Source organism: Pseudopipra pipra, chromosome 2 (genome assembly GCF_036250125.1).
Source record: "Pseudopipra pipra isolate bDixPip1 chromosome 2, bDixPip1.hap1, whole genome shotgun sequence".
NCBI lineage: Eukaryota > Metazoa > Chordata > Aves > Passeriformes > Pipridae > Pseudopipra > Pseudopipra pipra.
The window spans coordinates 51,553,292-51,568,217 of NC_087550.1; the positions used below are offsets into that span (position 1 = coordinate 51,553,292).

The 14,926-nt window shown below is 39.2% G+C and overlaps 1 long non-coding RNA gene across 1 annotated transcript; it reads right to left on the reverse strand.

Moving 5' to 3' along the window:
• Positions 1-12,414: 12,414 nt before the first annotated feature.
• LOC135409670 (uncharacterized) lies at positions 12,415-14,870 on the reverse strand. The gene is made up of 2 exons (XR_010428302.1): positions 14,673-14,870; positions 12,415-12,884 (listed from the first exon to the last, which is right to left on the reverse strand). It is a non-coding gene; the product is annotated as an uncharacterized LOC135409670 (long non-coding RNA).
• Positions 14,871-14,926: the final 56 nt, after the last annotated feature.

The following is a 14,926-nucleotide window of genomic DNA, read 5'->3' on the forward strand; positions in this document are numbered from 1 at the left end:
GTAACAAAGCTCTTCTGTTGGATTGTTTATAAACACATTTCTGCCAGGACAGACGGATGTAAAGCTGGGCACTACAAAACTCAAGTTATTCATACATGTTGATTACAATATTGAGATGCTGCTTGTTCAGCTCAGAGAAAAGATAAATTCAAATGCTGATGGAGTCAGTATTTCATCATGCCCCTTTATGGCACTTTGGAATACTGGCTACTTTATTAGATAGCAGCTATTTGTTTTCCAGAATGATTTTACATACTGTCATACTGCAGAAGGCAGCAGAGGTGGTGAAATATATTTATTTCAGCACCAAAGTTGGAGGGGCACTTTGCACTTCATAAGTCCGGGAGTGAAATTTTTTACAATTAATAAGTACTGTATTTTGCAATTTATCCTCGGGTTTTTTTGTTGTTGTTTTAGGGATTTTTTTTGGAGGGGAGGGGGCATAAGGCTACACAGAAGATTAAAAATGCAAAACTGAAAGTGCAGAATTAGAAAGCAGTGCATCTCATACTGTATCCATAATTAAACACTTTTTTAACACTCTTGATGTTTGGGAGAAACAGATGTCTGCATCATAAATTAATTTCTCTGGAAACAAGGAAGATAACTTCTTTTTTGTCTTCTGTTTTTTGTGGCTCACACCACCATCAAGCACTAATGTGTCAAACTGAAAACTAATGAATAGCCCCAGTGATATCAAGTGTTGTTTTTTTCTATTGTTTTTCAGTGGCCAAGGGGCTTTGCCTTTGTGATAAATTGAGTTAGTAATTTGATTGCATATAGTCTTTTAATCTTTTAATAAGAAGCTGTAACTCTCATTAGCTGTGTGTGAGTGTCCATGTGTGTACAAAAGCACATATACCCAAACTGTACCAGTCCAAAATCTTATTGGCAGAATTAAGGCCCTGTGATATAATGTATGTAAGAATAATTTTCATCAAGATTATGCCACAGATGATGTGGGAAAACACCTCTTTTCCTAATGATTTAGATAAGGCAATCTGTGACCCTGCCCGTGGCAGTTCTGGCTTGTTTTCTTCTAATCTCAGCTCTTCACAATTTGAAACTCAGACTAATCTCCTGTTGCTTGAATTAAAATGGGTCTGATGGCTGTTATTTTGTAAATAACAACATGTATTCTTGCATCTTCCTTTGATAAATCTGGTATTGACCAGTTTTTGGACTAGAGAATTGTATTAACTTGTCCTGTGCAAGGATATATGTCATATTTTGTGTCCTGTTCGGTATGGATATATGAAATACTAGTTAAAAGACATCTGCTTATGTAGATTTCCTCTCCTTTTATGTTTGTCTGTCTCTGGATAAGTTTCACAATCTAGTTAGAGTACCACTCTGTGTGTGCTAGATGAAGCAGAATTTTTTTTTCTCAGGTGGGAAGCAGATAGCTTTCCCAATAGCTTTCCACTTAGAGACTGTGTATTTAACTTGGTGGCATGTCTGTCCTGTAATTACATTATTTTTCTCCACCTAGGAAAGAAAGTTGAAGGACTTGTATGTCTCCAATTGTTTTGAAATACAAGCTCCTCAAACTGATGGGCAGGAACTTAACCAGAGTGATTCTAACTATCCACTGAGTAAACTCAAACAAGAGTCTGACTCTGCACAGCTCTGTACATAATGCTCTGGATGAAATGTGAAAATCAGTTCTTCTAGTTCCCAGGTCTATATGCTGAGCCCACCCATGTCCCTGTCAGTATCAGGGCAAGTCCTGTGCATGTGTCTTCAGTCTCTTGGTCCTTTGGTTACCCAAAGAGGTGTTCAGTAGGATGCTTGGTGAATCAACATCTTGAGCATGCAATGATATTCATCCTGAAGTGGCTCCATACAGCTACAGTACAACTCAAATAGTACAATGAGAATACTGAGGGTTCAGCTGACACTATAAAATGCTTCCAAATGGTTTATGAATCAAATGTGATAATAAGGATATTTGTTAAACAAAGTTTTTTGTAGAAATACTGACCTCTGGTAGATGAATATCAAATGGGAAAGCAGATCTAGACTTCAATTTCCAAGTGTGTGTTTTAACTTAATCATTAACTCCATTCAGCTGAAGGCATGTATAAACTTTTGAAAAATAAGATCCTGCATTTGTAAATTTGTTCACCATCCCATGCAACAATTTTAACCTTTTTGTTCTTATCCTTTCAGCATGCAAAACAGTATTTTATAATATTATAATTTCTTTTTAATAATGAATGCTGCCATCACCTCTTTAAATTGACAGAAGTGCAATTGGAATTTTTGTATCTCTATTCTGCTCTATTCCAAACTGAAACTGGAAAGGTTTGTGTCTAGCAGAACTTGACTAAAGATATGCTGATACTATGTAGCTAGATGGCAGCATTCACATTGCTTTGAGAAAAACTATGGTTATTTAAAAGATTTTTTGAAAAATTTGGCTGCTCTGTAACAGTTAAATGGCATGGTCCTGTTTTGAAATGTGCTGCCTAAGAATGTATGAATACCTAACATATCTGAATATTTGACCATTTCACTTAGGTATCTAAATTGGAGATGCATAGTTTGGCCCTACAGATGAGTATGAAGTGTATATTCCTCCATTTATCTAAAAAGATAAAAATCTGATTATGTGTCTACATATTTTAAAACAGGCTAATGCATTATTATATGATTCCTTTTATTTAAGAATTTTGTAAATAATATAGTGCAATAAAATACATTCTTTTTATGTACATACTCCATTTCTCTAAAATTTGAGGCAATAATAATGGGAAAATTTAATTGACTCAACAGGCATTGAATCATTCCTAAAATTATCTTTTTTTTTTCCTTCAGTAGAAAACCTTCCAAAATCATTTATTTAATTACGAAAGCAATTGAACTTAGTCAGTAAAGTGCACAAGCTATTGAACATGTCTGTAATAAGCTAATCTGTAAACACAGTGAATAGGGAAACAGATGCCAGCTTCAAATCCTAAGAAGCTACTTTAAACACCATTAGAGGGAAATATATGTTTATGATAGTATCATGAAATAATCTACAACAAGCTTGTTTTGATGATACACAACATTTCTTCCTTTCAGACACAGAACAAAACACTTATTCGACAAAGTCTTTCTCAATGTCTAACAAGCTCCTTCCATCTATCCCACCAAGCCTTACCGATCTCCCTCAAGCATAATCCTACCACCTCCCGCCTCGCCCTGTAAGGGGACAAGGACACCTTTCAGAACATTACAACATTTTTCTCCCTGCTTACTGAACATGGGCCAGCAGTGTGCCCAGGTAGCCAAGAAGGCCAGTGACATCCTGGCCTGTATCAGCAATGTATCCTGGCCTGTATCAGTGCGTCCAGCAGGACCAGGGCAGTGATTGTCCCCCTGTACTCAGCACTGGTGAAGCCGCACCTCAAATCCTGTGTTCAGTTATGGGCCCCTCACTGCAAGAAGGACACTGAAGTACTGGAGCATGTCCAGAGAAGGGCAATGAAGCTCACGAAGGGTCTGGAGCACAAATCTGATGAGGAGCAGCTGAGGGAGCTGGGGTGGTTTAGCCTGGAGAAAGAGGCTCAGGGAGACCTTATCATTCTCTACAACTACCTGAAAGGAGGTTGTAGCCAGGTGGGGGCCAGCTTCTTCTCCCAGGTAAGAAGTGACAGGACAAGACGAAATGGTCTCAAGTTGCACCTGGGAGGTTTAGACTGGATATTAGGAAAAAATTCTTCACTGAAACGGTTATCAAGCACTGGAACAGGCTGCCCAGGGAAGTTATGGAATCACCATCCCTGGAAATGTTCAAAAACAGGAAGGCATGGCACATGGGGACATGGTCTAGTAGTGGCTTGGCAGTGCTGGATTGGACTTGATGATCTTAAGGGTCTTTTCCATTGGTTCTGTTTTTTCCAATTCCACTCCTGGCTTCTTAAAAATTGTCTCTAAATGTATGAAAATTATATATTGATTTACTCATGAGATAATATTTCCTAGAACATTTCTTTGCTTGACATTCCTGTGCTGAGGATTGCAGTGAGGAAGAGAACATCAGGGAAGCTTCTGAGCTGGAATGACTTGTCTTCTCCGTAAGGACAGCAGAGAATACAGATGAGAAGTCCAAGAAAGCCATGGACTGTTCAGACCCTTAAACTAAAGTAAGTTAAATATTAAATTAGTGTTTTCTGATGTCTTCTGAAAATCAGCTCTGCTACATTTAAAGAGTTCATGGGAATGGTTGTGGGCTACATCAGACAGGTTGGCTCCCTAGCAGGGAGAAAGAAGAGGAAAAGCTTACAGGAGTGGCTTTCCACGGGTGCTAGCCACCACTTCAATGGTGACACTAATCATAAGAGCCTTTAGGATTGTGCTGACCTGATCTGGAGGCCAAAAGAGATCCCGGCATTGTCTTTTTTGGTGAGCTGTTGCTGTGGCCTCAGCCATAAAACAGGGCTGAGTTTAGTGCTGCTATCACAGTTCAATTATTTATGTATGTCAGCTAACTCTCCTTGGAGGTACCATTGGAAGAACCTTTTCTGACACTCTCTGTACTTTCTTATCTCTAGTTTATGGACTAAACTGCAGAAAGGAAAGCAGGAAAACTATGTAGTATGCAGAGGTGTCAGCCTGAAATCAAATAATACTGCAGTGAAAATCAGGCTTTGCTCAGCGCCTATCTGTACTGCAGACTATAGGACAGTACAGAGATGTTTAAAACTATTTTCAGTATTTCTGCATAACACTGATGGTTATACTGTGGACGTATCTACTTGAAGTCATTATGTAAAGCCTAAGCATGATTTTATTAGCAAAAATGTATCATTAGATTTCTATTGAGTAATTCTGCTTTTACAGCCTTGTTTTGACTGCATTGCTTGCTAACCCATAGAATAAAATCTTGTTTTACTCCTGCAAATCCAATGCCTGTGCTTTTTAGTTTATAGGAAAGTTTTTATATTTATCAGTTCAATGGAGAACTGCCGTCAGAAACTGACATAAAGCTCCAAAGTTTCTGCAGATGGATAATATCAAGCAAAGGTCAGTAAATTTCATAGTAAAAAGCTGTATAATATGGAACAATGGTCAATAGTTCATTAAAGCTCATCATCAGAAGCTGTAAAAGTTGAATGAAAAAATCACCTGAAAATTCACAGATCTGTTACCAATATTTAGAGAGCTCAGTGTGAAGCCTTAGCCTTGAATACACAGGTAAACATACTAGGTAATATATTACTTTGCAGTATGCTTGAATTTGTTTGTACATTTGCTAAGCATAGAGAAATATGAGACCATGATGATACAGAGACCTAGGTACTTACTAAATGTAATGACTGACCTGCTGTAACTGGACCTACTGTAGGATTTTGTGCAAGTGTCTAGAGAATTTGTGACCTGTTAACCACTTTGCTTATGCTAATTCTTCTTTCTAGGTTAGGAGGCTGCATCCTTTACTCAGACATACCTCATGGTTATTCCAGCTGTTGTTCTAAAACTGTATTAATAAATTACAGTAAAACTACTATTTTCTACATTCAATCTTCTTGAATGAAGGAGAAATATGTATTAAATTTCATGAACATGAAACTTTCCTGAAATTAAATTGGTATTTTTTAGTTTTCTTGAATTTACATTAGACTTCAGAATTATTGTAATCGAAATATTTAATATCCTTCCTTTTTATAAAAGGATTACAAGGAAAACCCTTCTGGGGCTAATTTAAAACAAACAAGTCCCAATAACTATTACTGAGAACTCTTTAACCTACATGATAAAGTATGTGTATGATATTGAAATGCAAGTAACAAGGTAATATCTCAATGATTACATTTTAATGAGTTTCATACCTTTTATTCCCTCAGTGCTTGGGACATTATTATATTCCATCCTGATTATTTTATTACCCTCAAATATTATTAATTTATTAAAATATTTAAGAAAACATGCTATGCAGCTTAATATAACCTAGATTTTTTTTTTATGTGCAATGTCTCAATACGTGCTATTAGGGAATTCACCTGGTTTGAAGTCTGTACTTGTAGGATCAATTTCCTTCTCACAGATCAAATGAACTAATATTCACTTCACCCTTCAAAAATGCAAGAATTCATGCTATTTGGTTCATCGTGGAATGCAGAAAGGCCGAGGCCATAATTACCTCAACAGTCAAATCATCCTGGTTTAAAAACCAGCCAAACAAAAATAAGCCATTAAAAACTGGGGTTTTTTTCTTTGATTTGCCAGGCATTTTAATGGCACTGATGCCATTCATGGTAGGTTCCCATCATCTGCAGATCTAACGGGGTGATGAACTGCAGTTGGAGGTGAGGAACTTGTTAAAATAGCCCTGCTGCCAGAGAAAATAAGGCACCAGCAGCACCCTAAGTATCTAAAATACACCCTCTAGGCTATTTATGGGGTGTGCAGTAGTTAGTTCATTTCTTTTGCTAGCATAAGCTAACAATAAGCTAACAATAAGGACATGGATCACCGTTCTTTGTTGAGAACAGCAGCTCTGCAAAACTAAGGCATTGTGAGAAAGGCACACTTCTGTGCACAAGGAAGTATGTGCATTTGGAGGATGGTGGCTTACATCATCAAGGAAAATGATCCTTCTACACTGTAGGGGTAATTTGTTTTCTGGAAGAATTTGTAACGGGAGCTAGGAACTCTGTTTTCACTAGGAAGGCTTTCTGCCTAGAAGGTAACTTTCTCAAAGGCAGTTTCAATGCTTTCTTCCCCCCCTCACATAGCAAAAGAAGTTCTCAGCCTCTCTCTCTGATACATGAGAAGAGAGAGATAACGTACAGAAATGCTATAGGGCTGTTGCAGCCTGGTGAGAGTCAAGGGGGCCAATGATAATAAAGCTAGGGAGTGAACAGGAAGTTTGCCTTTTTCTCCCTGGGGCCCGGTGCATAAACTGTACTTTGTAAGTTTCTTGTGTTGTGGCCTTCTAAATAAACTTTTTGAACTCTTTCCACTGCCTTGGCATTTCTGAGGATACTTGGGTATATTACTTTATATAGACATTATCAGCTGTCAGTGAAAGGTAAATTAATAGATATTAATAGTGGCTGCAGTTGGGCCAGGAGTTCTTAAGCTGAAAGTGGAAAAGGACATATGTCCAATGCCTTGTTCATGTTTTGTGATTCGCTTTCTGTATAGCCCAGGAAGTGTCTTGTCGCTGATAAAGTCAGAACGGCCAAAGCGACAGAGATATCAGACGTAGTCCAGGTGTGAGGTGAACAGGAAGCTGTTTATTGCTCTCAAGTGTTTCCTTTATACTCTTTGTACACTATCGTGCCACAACACAATTGGTCAAAAGTCTCTAGCATAAGGCACTGTACATATTCTCATTGGAGAAACAGAAGACACTGTGCTGATTGTCATTGGTGACCTGAGGACACTGCGCACATTTGTCATTGGTGATATTGAAGACACTGTGCACACTGTCATTGGTGATATTATGCACATTTTGATTGGTGACCTTTGGTCTGGGCTGCATTAAGTTTGTTCCGTCCGGCATCACAGTAAATATTTCCTTAAAGTTGTTTACATTCCTCGTCACTAATTGCCAGGCTGCTGACAGGTTCTCTGTCAACCCCGACAGTGTCTCACTGTGAGACAGGTAAAATATACAAGTTTACTGTGAAGCAGTTGAAAACCAAGGTGTTTTCAATCTCCACATAGAAAGGAGGTGTGCAGGGCCACCAAGCTGTATTCTCACAGTGACTCCTGAAAACTTGTCCTCTGCACATAAAGGGATTTGTGTAGGGACTGAAAAGAGAAGAGAAAAAGGCTTCCCAATCCTGAAGGTGTAAGGATATCCCTACCTGCTTAATCCATGTCTCATATGCAGTTGCCCTTTTTTTTCCCAGATGTTTTGATTCTTCTTTCTCATTCTTTTAGGGCTGTAACTGACACAGGCTAATGCCTCCAACGCACCATAACAGCAAGTACTTGCAAAGAAGTGAGTGCACAAGCATTCACAGTATTAAATAAAACCACTAATTTCTTCAGTTTCCCCATAGAATAACTGTTCCCTAAGGAATCAATATTTTGGCCCTGTCATTTGTTGCGTATATATGTTAGCAACTAGGTTGATCTGGGGCTGTAGCCTTTTAAAGCACATCTTTTGCTGCTCTTTTATAATGTCAGCATTCTTAAAACTATCAGATGAGAATGTCATTATGATCAAGAACTTGTGAGGAATGAAATACCTCAAGGTTTGCTGGCTGTCCACAGCTTCAAAAGAGATGGCCTGTGCACAAGACACTGATGTCTGGCTGTGAGCCTCACTTTTGCCTGGCTCCCCTGGGCACAGCTGCTGTGGGAACTGAGAGCTGGTCTTTGAGAAAGTCCAGGAGTGGTGAGGATATGCAGACAGGCACTCCAGGCACCACTCTCTTTTTATTGAAGTCTCTGCACTTCTTGCACAAGTGACAATAAGGATCAGTTAATTAGGAAAACTGCAGGAAGGTCTGTTTGCTGTAACTGTTGTATATCTGCAGAGGCCCAGGTGATGTGGGGTGCCAGCTCTGCTGAGAGCACCTGGGGTGTCAGGAAGTGGCACTGGCAGGTGTGAGAGTGCTGGGTGGCATGAGGGGTGTGGGGGGGAATCCCAGCCAGGCAGCCAAGGACAGGGGGAGGGACAGGAACAGGTATGGTGCAGCCCAGCTTGGTATGCAAGGGCCCAAGAGGCTGTGCATCTGAGATGTGGGGGTGGGCATATCTTGTGGGAGCTCCTAAAGCAGCAGTTGCTTGAAAACTGACAAACTCCATCTTGCTTCATCCCTGCCAAGACCCACATAATAAGTCCTTGCATTTCCCAGCCTCTCCCCACTGCCCTGGGGACAGCTGCTTACTGTGGTTTTGAGTCAGTGTAAGCAGCAAGTCCTGTGTATCAGCTAGAGAAGTTGACTTACACAGCTCATCCTTCATGTTTGTTGTAGAATTGCTTGTGCTTTTCCTCAGAAATGAATGAGTTTCTGTGATTCCTTTGTCTGGTGTATGCAGTTAATTAAAATTTCTGGGTGCAAAGCTTTTTTGAATGAAATGTCCTATATAGATGTTATTATCATTACCAAAATGATGTTGAAACCCTGCTTATCTCCATCTTATTTTCCTACTGTGGTTCCTTTGGAAAAAGGCATAATAATAATGAATAATGTGACGATACCATCTTTTCTATTGCTTTAGTTTTCTAGATATGTCAGTATTATCTGTTTCAGCAGTCATCATTGCACGGAATCAATATAAAGTCTTATTAGGAGACTGCATTACAGCTTAAATTACACTTAGCGATCACCTTGAGTTTGCTTGTCTGTCCTCCAAGCAAATTCTAAGCCAGAAAGCCATTGGACCTTAGTTCTCCTGATGTACATCACCTTTACAAACAACTCAAGTCTTAAAAAATTAAATTCATTCAAAAAAATAGTGTCCTGTGTTCTTAGAAATGAAACAAATCCTATCACTTCACTCTTTCCTAATTAAAGCTGGAAAAACACTTGGTTTATGACTTGGAGACAGACAGTAAAGAGACAATATGCATCACTCATTTACTCTTTCTTTCTGAGACTAGTATCACTGGATCTGCACATCAATATTCTACAGTGATGAATAAACAAATATCAATAGGCACATAGAGAAAGTGGCTCTTGATAAACAGTCATTTATAAAAGACTGCTTAGAGAAGCTGTTACCAGTGGAAGAGAGTGACCTCCCATGTATTTGGTTTCATTATGAGTTTCTACAAGTTGTAAGCTAGTTGATGTGTAAACTAGTCCTAATTAGCATGACTGCACATCAGCTTGAAGCTTTCTCAGTAGCTAATATCAGCAGTGCTACAACTAGCTGCATAACTGAAGAAATGTGTGGCCATGCTACACTGTTGGAATTACAAAGGTATTGCAGTCTATTAGTAAAAGACACTGCAGGTTAGAAGATCAGGTATTTTGGATCTTAGAGCAGTAGGGATAAAATCTATACAGAGCTTAAGGTGTAGTAACAATTTCTTTGAAATAGACTAAGCAAAACCATTCTTTTTTTTTAAAAAAATCTAGATACAGGTCTGGGCACCACAGAAGGTGCCTAGTGAATGCTAAAACAAAGACCAAAGGGCACTGGAGAGAGACATCCTTGTCATCTTTTTGCTACTCTTCTCTCACCTTACTTGCATCCATTAGGCCCAGAGGGGTGTGCTGTGCATGGGGCACCCCACAGGCCCAGAGGGGTGTGCTGTGCATGGGGCACCCCACCAGCTTTGCCTGTCTGCAGTCCCAGCAGCAGACGGCCCTTTGTTTTTCTTTTCATTTTTTTCAGCTTTTCTTTTTCAGCTTTTTCTAAGTCCTGTGGTTTATGTTTTGTTGCTCACCAGAGGGAGATAACAAGAATAAACTCCTTTGTTCCAACCAAGATAAAAGCACAAGAGGGAAAGATGGCATCCTTCATCTTCCTTCAAATCAACAAAAGGTGGTCTGAGAGAATTCTGTGTGTGAGGTTGTGGATTAAGGAGGTATATTGAGCCAACATGAGGCCAGGGCAGTCTGCTTCATCCTCTTGGCATGCAGCAGCAAAAGACTCGCAGGAGAAAATGTCTTTCTGCAGCAATTCCTATACATTTCTATCCAAAACATCTATTTCTCAGTAGGAAGGAAAGCAGTAACAAATTGTTCAAGATCATGGGTAGCCAAAAGATCCTGACCCTGCAAGCTGCATATCAGAATCTCCTATAAGCTTTGGCACCAGTTTGCAGGCAGCAGCTTTCTCAGGGTTCTAGCACTTCATTTTTGCAGGATAAGGCTACGCTGGGCAAGTTGGTGATGGCAGTCTTAGCAGGACATGATGTTTGCTTTTTCCCACCACGGAGAGCTCAAATAATCTCCTTAGCACACTCTGCCCTATGGGGGCTTGAGGACTATTCTAGGCCTATGAGACAATGCAGATCAAGAATTAAAGGGTAACTGCTCCAGGTTTAGATAGCACTCTGAGCATTAAAATCTCCACTTTTGCTAAATATAGCTTTTTCAGAAAGAGTTGTTTAACATACAAAAATCAAAATGAATATAAAGCCCTTGGTGGCCTAGATCATTAGATTGAAGTTTCTTGCCAAGAAGGTATTTTTCTCTTTACTCCAAAAATGAAATTACTACATTATCCAATGTCATATTCCATTTACACTTTAATTTGTCTACTTGAAGACATTTTTATAGAAGTCTACCCTGGCCACTGCTCTGGAGCTGAGGTGACTGGGAGCAATCTATAAAGTGATTAGGACAAAAAGGGGACAGGGTTCACATTCCCTTAGTTAAGGAGACATCTGGCATGAAGCCTCCCCCATCTTAGCTTGGGTCACTTATTACCTCAGCATTGTTACCACCAGCACTAACAATTTTATGAACCTAGGCTGTCATTTCCCAGGCTTTTCAATGGTCTTAAAACAAGTTCTCAGAAAAAAAAATTCCTTTGGTATGAAATAAAATAAATGCAACTCCCTGAAAATACTTGTTTTATCTCAGTATACCTTCTTGGTTTTTTGGTCAGGCCAGAAAAGAAAAAAGAATAATGCCACAATCTTGATCTATGCTACCAGGCAGCAGATTCAAACCCTGTGTGTTGACTAGAGGAATGGATCTCTCTGGTAGCCCCGCTTCGGGTAGCAGGGTTTCCCCTCAGTGAAACACTTTGGCAATGCATTCAGTGAAATGCCAGGCATATCAGTTAATATGGATCTTGCTACAAAGCATGATTTTTGTGCACTGAAAAAGTCATGCATGTTCCTTACTCAGAGGCTATGCACACTCTTTTCAAATTCATTGTCAAAAGCATAAAGAAACAAAATTATATTTCTTTAAATATAGCATATCTTATTTTTCTAATGTCCTTACTTTGCAGTGAGTTTCTATACATAATGCTGTGCATTGTACAATATATGTTGGTAGTATTATTGAAAAGCCAAGCACAAGGGAAGAAAAAATATTAAGTTTATCTCATTTTCTTTAGGTGCCTCCAGATAAAATTGTAAATGTGTGTTTTCATAAAGCTTTCCAGTTCTCACCATCCAGTACTAATCAAAGCTTTGTATAAATTCACTCGTCTTGTCACAAGCACAGAAAAAGTATGGGGTAATTAAAAATGTTATACATGCATATGACCAGATAATTTTGCATATTTTGCTATCTTTGTTTTGAACTTTTGCAGGGGAAGTCAATGCTGTCCTATTAAGAGAGCTCTTTTATATGTGTGTGTATTAACCGTAGCAGTACTTGCACCAGCAACACAAAATTCACACATAAAGTTGAGCTAATACAGACAGGACATTCACTCTCTTCCCAAGTGCTTTCCAATATAATTTAAAATAAGTTGCAAAGGAAAGGAGTCATCACTGGGAAGAATAAAGGGAGAGGACAGGATGTCTCAGATAGCACCGAGATATATAAGGCATTGTAGATTTAGCTCTTCTTTTAATTTCCTATGTAGCAAGCATCTGGCTGGGTGGGTATTTCTGGCTGCTTCTGATAGCAGGGAAAAGCAGGAGCCTGCTCTGCTGGGAGCTGCACAGACAGATTTCTTCAGTGGGACATTTCTCCCCTCTCAGTCGAGGCCACATGGTATTTCCAGAGGTATTTCCATGGTATTGCAGCTTTGTTGCACCCAACAAAGCTTGTCTTTCTGAGAGCCATGTTGCCTTTGTAAATCAGGGCAGTGGGGTGTAATTGTTTCCTTGTTATTTGAGGTCTCTCTCTTCCATTGGCCAGAGCTGTCCCTGAGTCAGAGGCCCAGTGCACTGTGCACTGCAAAACTTGTGAGAGGCGAGGTGATGCTCTCGTTAAAGTAACTCTGAATCCCTTGGGAACATCCTGACTTTCAAGGAACTCAGTTTGTTGTTTGACCTGTTTTCTTCAGAGAGGCCACTGGAGAACACAGAGGAAAGATTTGACATATGGTGCTCACACTGATACATTGGGCAGAATCACAGGAATACGTCATTCATGAATCATTCTGCATTAACTCACCTACAGCTCTACAGAGAATACAACTTGTAAAAAAAAATCTTAAAATGTTACCTGAGGTACTGCATAGCAAATTGATTAATAATTAGTAATCCACTAACAACAACCAATTTCTAAAGTTTAATAGAGTTCTGTGATGAAAGGTTGTTTCAGATGGTTATAGGGACTATAGATTTTAGGAACTATAGATTTTATATGCATACGTATATGTTTGATTTCTTACCGCCTTGGATTTTGTATAATCATATGGATATGGAAAAAATGCTAGAAAGCTCCATCAAGTCAGACAGATAGTGACACAGTTTGGATATTTACAGATGACCAGATGGGTGGAGAATTCAATCCACTTCTGTGAAGACAAGGGTGAAAGACCAGGCTCTAAAGCCTAATTTGGACTGCAAGAGATAGGAATGTTTTTATCAATTAATTAATAGTGCATTTATTCCGCAAACCACTTGTTTTAGTGGCTTCTGAATATATCGTTTTAGCAGTCTTTTTTATTTGCAAGTCTCAACAGATCATGCAAAAAAATGAATTGTGTCTTGGCAGTCACAAGGTTAGTCTGCTACATATTTAAACAGACTATTGAAAGAGAATTTTTTAACAGCTAAAATCCAAGCACCTGGCAAACAGAGTGTTTTGCAAGGAGATTGGTTATTTCACTTGACAGTTTTATTAAACTTTAATCACCTTCTCAATGAGTGCATTGTTTAGTACCTGCTGTTCCTATGGCCTAAATCGGGGACTTTTTAAATATGAATACTTATTTTTCTGATTCTCAAGCACAGTGCAGTTCTGCTGTCTTTCATTATTAACTGTAAACCAGAGACAGAAATTGTGGAGATAAAAGGAAGCAATAAAACAACATTAAAGTGCTGTCAACACTAGATTTGTCAAAAATTTAATGAGCTTTGCCATAATGGGTGTTGATCATAGGTAATATATCAAATGCCATTCATCACTCAACAAAATAATATACTTTTAGGAGACAGTTGTAACTGTGTTCTGCAATGATGTGGGTAGTTATAGACAAGATTGATGTGTGCTGTGAGCAGGTGCCATTGCTACCATGCTGCAATTAAAAGCTATGTGCATTACACAATGTTAAAGTTGTCTCTTACCCAGTATTTGCTTCACAGAAAGCCTAAATAATGGTAACAGAACACCCAGCTCAACTGGACCTATCTCCTGATAGCCATTCCTATGTTTTTACACAGATAAGATGTTTCCCTCCATTTCCCTCTAATCTCTGATTCTCCATGCTGCAAGAATGCCTGTGGCATGTGCAGCTGAGGCATGTTAGAGTCAGTAGGCAAAGCTGTATGGTAAGTCTGGCGACTGTGGATCCCCCAGCCCAGTGAGCAAACACCCATTATAATGCAGCCAGGCCTCATGGGAGACAGCCTTTATGACAAGCATTATGCAATGTTAAAATTTGTGGCACAGGGAGCACAGAGAGACACTGTAATTGCTCTATCATTGCCCCTGGTACCTAGGAACCTTGCCTCCAGTTATATTCTAGGAAAGTGAAAAACCAGAAGAGTTTACTGAAGGACTTAAGGGCAGATTTTCCAGCTGAGTCAGATCTTTCATTTCCCTTCCAAGTTTTTTCTGCAACTATAAATCTAGTTGTTTCCATTGTTTGCTTTCACTTAACACTTGTGGAGATGAGAAAATTAGGTCTCTCACATCTGATGGGTGCCATCCTCCACTCATTTGCATTGGTGTAACCAGGTAGTTGCTAAACCCGTGAAAACAAGAGGAACGAGTAGTTATCAGACCAATGACTCACACCTTGTGGGTGTGCACAAGTAATCTCGCAAGTGTCTTGCATGATGGGGAATCTGCTTGGAACATGATCCTTTGTGTCCACCAGGAGTTGTGTAGAAATGAATAAATGAGTTGTGTAGCCTGAATAAAAAAGCAGTTGACTTCAGAGTGGA